At 46.4% G+C, this 9308-nt stretch overlaps 1 pseudogene across 1 annotated transcript; it reads right to left on the bottom strand.

Annotated features, from left to right (window-relative positions):
* Positions 1-1045: 1045 nt before the first annotated feature.
* Positions 1046-2830, bottom strand: LOC100349696 (60S ribosome subunit biogenesis protein NIP7 homolog pseudogene; annotated as a pseudogene). Its single transcript, XR_016224028.1, has one exon. The product of XR_016224028.1 is annotated as a 60S ribosome subunit biogenesis protein NIP7 homolog pseudogene (transcript).
* Positions 2831-9308: the final 6478 nt, after the last annotated feature.

Below are 9308 nucleotides of genomic sequence, written 5' to 3'. Positions count from 1 at the left end.
GGGCAATTTTTCTTTTGTTTGATAGCTGATGCTTCTACTATTTTAGTGACCTATATAAATTCACCTGGGAGATTAGGGACAGTAAGCCTAGCCAAGCGTGAGAGTCTGTACACAGTGGAGCAACATCTATCATTTGCTCTGGCTTGCTTAGAAGAGTTTGCTTTGCCTTTTGCATTTTATTGTCAATTTCAAGGAGAGAATGGGGCACTTGCTTTATGTGCAACTTGTACTCCCTAACTTGGCAGACTGCAGAACCTGGCTGGCTCCGTTGCCCTTGACTGGGGGAGTTCTCCCTTGTGTGATAGGAAAACCTTTCTACTTTCCTGGATTCACTTGGGAACCTATCCAGGGTTCATTTCGGAGGTGGGGGGAGGGTGGAGGTTGCTGCAAGATCTGAGGGCACTTCTGCGCTCACTTGAGAAAGCCATCAAGGCGTGAGGATGGTTGATCATGCTCCAGTTTTCTGAGTCTGATGAGAATAGAGTTGGCTCAAGTCCGAAGGCTTCCCCCCTTTTTGGCTCTCCTCAATGAGACTGGAGTTTGGTCTCCCCATTGAGCTCCATAGTCATTCAATGAATGGATGAGCAGGAAAATAGTGCTGATACTTGGCGTCTCCAAGGGTATTCACGAGGGGAGAAGACCGTTATGTTCAGTTTAAACACCTGCCACGCAGAAAGTCCTCACAAAATAGATGAAAGAACTTACCAGTTGAGGTCTACATCAGAACGGATCTTAAAGTAGATCGGAAGGCTTGTTCACGGTCTGGTCAGGTGACCCTGTGACTGAGGACAGCAGTGACGAGTGGGCATGCATGGACGACCAAGCCAACCCCTGCCCAGGAGCTGCCCCAGACTGACAGCTGATGGCATCTCCTTATGGTTCAGAAAATGAATGGAGGCTTGGCTCTCTCCTGTTTTGTGGTCTCTATCCCCTCCCCTTTCATCCAAGGTCAATGCTGGGATTTGGCAGCTTCTCTCTCACTGCCCCCAAAGTTTTCCTTCAAAGGAACTATGAGTTCTTTTTTTTTTTTTTTTTTTTTTTCTGTGGTCAAAACTGTTTTATTTTTAGAGGTATCTTCTTTGGAATTAAAAATGAGTATATTCATTTAAAAACTGTTTACAACACACATCTTAAAAACCTGTGAAACGTTATTGTCCTTTTTTTTTTAGAACTATTGTTTTTTAAAAAATTTATTTATTCATTTGAAAGGCAGAGTTATAGAGACAGAGAGAGGAGAGTCTTCACTTGCTGGTTCACTCCCCAAATGGCCGCAACGGCCAGAGCTGCGCTGATCCAAAGCCAGGAGCTTGGAGCTTCTCGGTCTCCCACGCGGGTGCAGGGGCCAAGGACGTGGGCCATCCTCCTCTGCTTTCCCAGACACAGCGGAGAGCTGGATCGGAAGTGGAGCAGCTGACTCGAACTGGTGCCCATATAGGATGCTGGCACTGCAGGCCATGGCTTTACCCGCTATACCACAGCGCTGGCCCCAGTGTTACCGATTTTTAAAATATATTTTCACAAAATAATTTTAAGAAACATGTGAAAGGTGAAGAAGCTGAATTATTATTTCAGAGCCTCCAGTGCTTTTGGTCCAGGCCAGGCCAGGCCAGCCAAGTAGGCAAAGAGGTTTGTAAGAAAAATTGATTTCTAACTTTGAAATGATTCTTAAGCAGATGGTTAAAGCTGTTTCAGTTTTTCTTTTTTAAACAGAAGAAAATGAAACATGTTAAAGCTGAAGGACTCTCCCAAAGCCATCTAGCTGGTAGGTGGCAGAACTAGTCTGAATCCAAGTTTTTGTTTTATACCACGTAGCACTTACTGTATAGAAAAATAGCTAAATAAACTGCTCTTATTATCTTAGTCAAATTCCATTTGAGGCCTACTACTCTGATATGGCAATATCTTTCTTGATTTTAATAAATAACATAGAAAAGCCAGAGTTTAGAAAACAAAGTGTTATCACAGATAACAGTAACAAGCTATTCTTGTCCTCAGTTCCAACAATGTGGAACCTGTAACTCACAAGAAGCCCTCCAATTCAAATCTGTAATGGGGTACTCTACCGAGTCACAAATACAAAGATCTGAAACCTCATTTCTGAGCCACTGTGTACATTAAGAATCCAGCTTGCATTTGTCAGCGATGCCGTATTACACATAGAAGTCCCTGACCAGGTCACGGTGCTTCACACAAAGACCACACACAAAGGAACAAAACTAGACCCTTCTCAGGGCCGGCTGTCCTGGCGAAGGCTTTTTAAGTCAACGTTTCTTCATGCCGCACATACTCCCCAACGTCTGCTTGATGAAATACCACAATGGCCATGGGGTCTACTTTCCTGCAGTCTTGTGTAGACTTTGCTGCCACCCCAAAACCCAAAGGGATGTCGGCCATGGAGTAGACCACCACTCCCTGGTACTGAGCAGTGTTCTCAGTGATTCGCCCTAGACCAGACTTCAAAACGTGGTTCCCATACAGGAAGGACTGCTTGGCGCCGGGCTTTATCCACACTTTGTACTTGGCGTAGGGCGCCAGGTAGTCCAGCGCCGTGATGTGCAACCGGAACTTGTGGGTCTTGGTGAACTTCCCGAAGCAGGTCCCCAGCGACACCAGCTTGTCCCCGGAGATGTTGGCGGCCAGTTTCAGGATCTTTTCACTCACGTAGTACACGCGGTCGTTGTGCAGCCTGAAACAGTAGGTGCCGTTGGGCCGGTCGACGAGCAGCTGCAGGTTCTCCCCGATGTATTTGGCCATCTTCTCAAACATGACCCGCGTCTCCTCTTCAGTCAAAGGCCGCATCTTTCCGCCGGGCTGCAGCCCCAGATCCGCGTCTATGAGTTCTTTAAATAAAACACATACTCTGCTAGTGTTCCAGAAAGATCAGCTCAGTGTCTGGCCTCTGGACTCCTGACCTTCTGGACAATGACCGTCTTCTTCTCAGCATATCCTAACATTTTTCTCTTCCAGGTTTGGCACTTGCTCTTCCTTCTGTTTATATCATTCTTGCCCTGGAATGATGGATGATGCTATCTCATCCAACAAAATCAACTTAAAACCTTGAGGTTGCCCTGGATCAACTCTCTCCAAAGCAGGTCCTCAGGGACCACTTATGATCCTAACGCTGATGTTTCCCGTGTGCATTTACTGAATATGCTTGTTCATGTGCTCACTCCATTTCTTTCCCACTAGAGGGTAAACTTGCTGAGCACTGGGGCCTTTCTGATTGTTGTTTTATACCTGCACAGTATACAGCAGGAGCTCAGTAGGTTTGCTATTGAATGCATGCACTGTAACAAGGATAGCAAACAAAAATACAGTGGAAGGTGGTATTTTCCATGTTTGCACTCTTTACCAGTTCCACCCTGCAAAGGGAGCTGCTCTTGGCAAAGTCTGATTTGAATCCTTCCTGCTGTGGCTTAACTGTGTTTCCCCCAAAGTTCTGGTGTTGAAGCTTAAGGGTCAAGGTAAAGGTGGGGATTCTAACAGGTCGTTGGGTCATGAGGTCTTTCCTCATGAAGAACACAGAGGCTCTGAGAAGAGGGACTTCATGTAGTGTTTAGCTCACTGGTCCTTCTGCCTTCCATCATGCAAACACACAGTGCACCTTCCTTCGAGAGAATCCGGTAACAGGTGATGTCTCCGAAGCAGAGAGTAGCCCTCCTCAGGAACAAAACTTCCAGTGCCTTGATCTTGAACACCCAGCTCCAGAGCTGAGAGAAGTAAATTTCTGTTCTTCATAAACTATCCAGCTCCAGGTACTCTGTTATAAGAGTACAAAATGCACCAAGATATTACCTTTCCAAATGTCTTACTCTGAGCTTACGAAACCACCTGCTCATCACTCACACATACTTTTTTCTTCCCTCCTGTGGAGAGAGCACAGCTTTGCATTGAATGAAATATCTTAGGGAAAAATCTTCAAATGCAGGCACAGATGCACCACAAACCTGAAATCCACAAGGCCTGGGGGCTAAGAGATCACTTTTTGATCTCTGGGTAGGCATATTTGGAATCTAGCAATAACATAGCTGCCCTCAAAAAGACACTAAAATAGAATTCGAAGATAAGCCTACTTGGATGCAAACATGTTGAATCCACGCATACCAGGGATCTTGAAAGACTGCATGAAAACTGTGTGTGATGAAAAAAAAAATCACGTATGGATATCCATCTTTAAATTCCATTTTCCATGGACTTTTGGAAGGGCTTTCACAGTGAGGCGAAGGACAGCAAGACTTCTCTTATCTGAAAAGAAATTTGAAACCCAGACTTGATGGTAGAAAGCATTCCTTTATGTGGCTGAAGTAAACTCAAAAGGTAGGCTACTAAGGAACTGGTGCTGTGGCATAGTGGGTAAAGCTGCCGCCTGCAGTACAGGCATCCCATTTGGGCGCTGGTTCAAGTCCCAGCTGCTCCACATCCAACCCAGCTCTCTGCTGTGGCCTGGGAAAACAGTGGAAGACGGCCCAAGTCCTTGGGCCCCTGCACCCACGTGGGAGACCCAGAAGAAGCTCCTGGCTCCTGGCTTCGGATCGGCGCAGCTCTGGCTGTTGTAGGCAATTGGGGGATTGAACCATCTGATGGAGGACCTCTCTCTCTCTCTCACTCTGCCTCTCTCTCTCTCTCACTCTGCCTCTCCCCTCTCTGCATAACTCTAACTTTCAAGTAAATAAATAAATCTTTAAAAAAAAGTAGGCTACTGGTACTTTTTGTGGGCAGTGCTACTTTCATTGTTTTCATGATTGATGACTGATTTTTTCAGTGACTGATTCATTCTTGTGAGTTGAGAATAGAATGCAACCCAACAACAAGAGCCAGAAAATTGCATCTATCAAAGGTCAATGCTAACATATAAGCAAAGTGACGCATCTGGAACATGAGCTGGGGGAGCTGGCCCATGCCTGTGGCCAGGACGTAAACTTTACACCAATAATGGTTATCAGCAACATGAAAGTTTCCAGAGGAGATCATAATCTGACAATTGTATTTGTGATGTGTCTGTGGCCAAAATAGTATATATATTTTTTTCAGCCTGGAAAAATCTGGGTGATCTAAAGACCGCTGGGTAAGTGAAATAGCCAAGCATCGCAACCATACTTAGGAGACAAGCGTCTAGAAGTTTCTGATAGGCCTATCTGTCTGGAGATAGCAGGAGTTGGAGACCAAAGCCCTGACAAGTGATAAATGCCTTTGTCTGAGTCTGGTAGTAAGGTGTCTCCATCATAGTCAAAGCCTGTCTCGGCATGACTAACTAACTGTGGATTTGCTGATTGCCTGTAAGCCTAATTTACGGATTGGCCATGCTTCATCACTCTGGCTTGTTGCAAGGATCAGTGGCACTAACTTAATTACTGGGAGGACCACATTCTTCTTTTCCATCCAATACAAAATCTGTTTTCTGCTAGACGTGCTGTGTCGTGCAAGCGAGGAGCAGCGCCACCAAGTGTGATGGGTGAATCCCGGAAGCTCTAGGCACACAGGTAAAGGGGTATTCATTTGGGGTTTGGCAAGCCCGTGAATTAACATGATGGAGTCCCTGCTGAGCACTAACTTTTAAAGCATTCATGTCCATAGACATAATAAAAAATGAATACTTTATTCTCAAGGCTCCGAAACGTAGACACGGTCCTGTGGCCCATGGTGAATTATGACTTTGTCTCAGGAGTTGTCCTATAAATAATTCGTGAGGCTGAAAACTCGTAAAAATAAATCTCCATGTGTTTCTAACTAGAACTTCTGGTGTTCTCAATGTCATCTGCAAAATAAAGCAATCACTGTTCGGGTTTTTTTTCCCCCCTAATACCATGTGTATTCTCTCCCTCTCTGCCCTGCTCCCCCTCCCCTCCATGTGAAAATGATTTAACATTTGCAGAGAAAGGCAGACACTGGGCTGTCATCCGCAGAGATCAGGGGGATTTAACAAGTCCACTAATAGATTCCATTTCTCATCTGGATTGGTTGCCGGAAGGCTTGCCACGCCACGCACCGAGCAAATCGATGGAGACCTTGTGGTCACACTCTGCCCTCTGAGATCCAGTTATACCACCCATGTGCCCCTTCTGTTTTCATGTCATCCAGAAAGACTTGCATTTTCAAACCCAGGTACGTTTCCTTCCTGGACTGACACAGGGCTGTACTGGAAACTCCTGCTGGAGACAGCCACATTTTGCTCCCCACTGTAGCATCGGAGTTGCCCTCAGCACCCCTGTGCCAAGGCACACTTAATCCATGGGGTGACCACAGCACCCAGCCTTCCTCACCTGTCCTCCCAAACAAAGGCCCAGGCCTGAACAGGTCTTTAATTGTCTCCTTTTTCAGTTTCTCCGAAATTCTTCCGCAAAGCTGTTGGCTCTGTGTCAGGGGATGCAGGCGATAGCTTACTCCTCCGCGATCATTGTGAGTTTAAGGTCAGGTTCCATCCGGCTGCAGCCAGGAGTGGCAAAAATAACGGATTCATACATATTTCTGCATTCTCAGCTGATGTGATAAGGAGCAGAGTCCCAGGCCGTCCCAGGTGGAGGGTGTGGCTGTGGAGACATTTGAAGCAAGAACTTATCTTCTTCTTTTCTGACTATAATAAAGGGTTATGGCAGGAACGTTGGAAAATAATATTGCTATGCAATATTACAGTGCAGAGATAAGTGTGGTTAACATAGTGTAGAATTCTGCCTGTCTTTCCCTGTGCAAGTGGGCTTCCTTAATGCTTTACTAATAAACAATTGTGTTGTGCTCTGTGTACACTGAGTAGCTATGCCCCCCGATATTGGCATTTCACCATTCCTTAACAGTTCATAAAAATCTTCTTTGCTGGCGTCGTGGCTCAATGGGCTAATCCTCCACCTGTGGTGCTGGTACCCTGGGTTCTAGTCCCGGTCGGGGCGCCGGATTCTGTCCCGGTTGCCCCTCTTCCAGGCCAGCTCTCTGCTGTGGCCCGGGAGTGCAGTGGAGGATGGCCCAGGTCCTTGGTCCCTGCACCCCATGGGAGACCAGGAGAAGCACCTGGCTCCTGGCTTCGAATCAGCGTGGTATGCCAGCTGCAGTGGCCATTAGGGGGGTGAACCAACGGCAAAAGGAAGACCTTTCTCTCTGTCTCTCTCTCTCACGGTCCACTCTGCCTGTCCAAAAAAATAAAATCTTTTTTTTTTTTTTGAAGTCTAAGTTCTAGTTTTTTTTTTTTTTTTTTTTTTTTTTTTTTTTTTTTTTTTTTTGACAGGCAGAGTGGATAGTGAGAGAGAGACAGAGAGAAAGGTCTTCCTTTACCGTTGGCTCACCCCCCAATGGACGCTGCAGCCAGCACACGGCGCTGATCCGAAGCCAGAAGCCAGGTGCTTCTCCTGGTCTCCCATGGGGTGCAGGGCCCAAGCACTTGGGCCATCCTCCACTGCCTTCCCGGGCCACAGCAGAGAGCTGGCCTGGAAGAGTGGCAACCGGGAAAGAATCTGGCGCCCCTACCGGGACTAGAACCCCGTGTGCCGGTGCCACTAGGTGGAGGATTAGCCTATTGAGCCGTGGCGCCGGCCTAAGTTCTAGTTTTTTTAAAAAGATTTATTTATTTGAAAGTAAAGTGACACAGGCAGAAATAAAGAGAGGGGAGGGAGAGAGAAAGAGAGAATCATTCATCTGCTGGTTCATTCCCCCAAATGACCACACCAACATGGCTGGACTAGGCCTGTAAGAACCTGGAACTCCGTCCAGGTCTCCCAACATGGGTGTCAAGGATCCAAGGACTTGGGCCATCATCAGCTGATTTCTCAGGTGCTTCGGCAGGAAGCTGGATTGGAAGTGGGCAGCCTGGACTAGAACAGGCACCCATAGGGGATGCCGGCGTGGCAAATGGTGGCGTACTCTGGTTTACCACATTGCCAGCTCCTGTAAACATCTTTTGTTTTTCAAATATTTATTTTATTTATGTATTTTAAAGTCAGGGTTACATAGAGAGAGAAGGAGAGGCAGAGAGAGAGGTCTTCCACCTGCTGATTCACTCTCCAATTGGCCGCAATGGCCAGAGCTGCACTGATCTGAAACCAGGAGCCAAGAGCTTCTTTTGGTTCTCCCATGTGGGTACATCTGATGTTTACAGAGGGACTGACGTTGTGGTGTGGCGGGTAAAGCTGTCGCCTGCAGTGACAGCATCCCATATGGGCACCAGTTCAAGTCCAGGCCGCTCCACTTCTGATCTAGCTCTCTGCTATGGCCTGGGAAAGCAGCGAAAGATGGCCCAATTCCTTGGGCCCCTGTACCCACATGGGAGAACCAGAAGAAGCTCTTGGCTCCGCAGCTCACTAGGCTAATCCTCCGCCTTGCGGTGCCGGCACACTGGGTTTTAGTCCTGGTCGGGGCACCGGATTCTGTCCCGGTTGCCCCTCTTCCAGGCCAGCTCTCTGCTGTGGCCAGGGAAGTGCAGTGGAGGATGGCCCAAGTCCTTGGGCCCTGCACCCCAGCGTGCCGGCTGCGGCGGCCATTGGAGGGTGAACCAATGGCAAAAGGAAGACCTTTCTCTCTGTCTCTCTCACTGTCCACTCTGCTTATCAATCAATCAATCAATCAATAAATAAAATCTTTTAAAATATAATTTTTAATGCCTATGTATTCAACAATGTTTAACTAACTTTTCAATATATAGCTTTCTTCCTACTTTTTCTATTATTTTATACTAAGAACATCTCTGTTGGTATACAAATTTCATTATTCATGATAAATCTGAAACATTATTATTACCAAAATGAAGAATATACATATTTTTGAGACTTTCAAAACACATGACGCCAGTTTTAACACCAGGGAAATGATATTATTCAGTTTCACAGTACATACAGAAAGACTTTCTTCCTTCCTCTATCAAAGAATTATTTGAACACACAAAAGAAGGCAAAAGGAATTACTCCAACAAAAGTAGCTTTGTCCCATGAAAATCAACAAGAGGAAATCTGGCTTAAAAGTTGCATTTCTTTCTTTACTAGTAGGGTTTCTTCTTTCTTCTGGCTTTTCTGTCCTTTTCTCTTTTGAAATCCATGACTTATTTTTTAAAGATTTATTTATTTATTTGATAGAAGGAACTACAAAGAGAGAAGGAGAGGGAGAGGGAGAGGGAGAGAAAGAGAGGAAGAGAGAGAGGGAGAGGGAGAGGGAGAGGGAGAGGGAGGAAGAGAGAGAGGGAGAAGGAGAGGGAGGGAGAGATTCCATCCTCTGGTTTACTCTCCAAATGCCTACAGCAGCCAAAGCTGAAGCTCAGAGTCCTGATTGCAATCCTGGTCTCTCTTGAGAGTGGCAGGAACCCACAGGCTGAGCCATCACTGCTGCCTCCCAGG

The sequence above is a fragment of the Oryctolagus cuniculus genome, chromosome 17, assembly GCF_051225735.1.
Source record: "Oryctolagus cuniculus isolate XC-2025 breed Fujian yellow rabbit chromosome 17, ASM5122573v1, whole genome shotgun sequence".
Classification (NCBI taxonomy): Eukaryota; Metazoa; Chordata; class Mammalia; order Lagomorpha; family Leporidae; genus Oryctolagus; species Oryctolagus cuniculus.
This window is presented reverse-complemented; position numbering and strand designations above follow the sequence as displayed.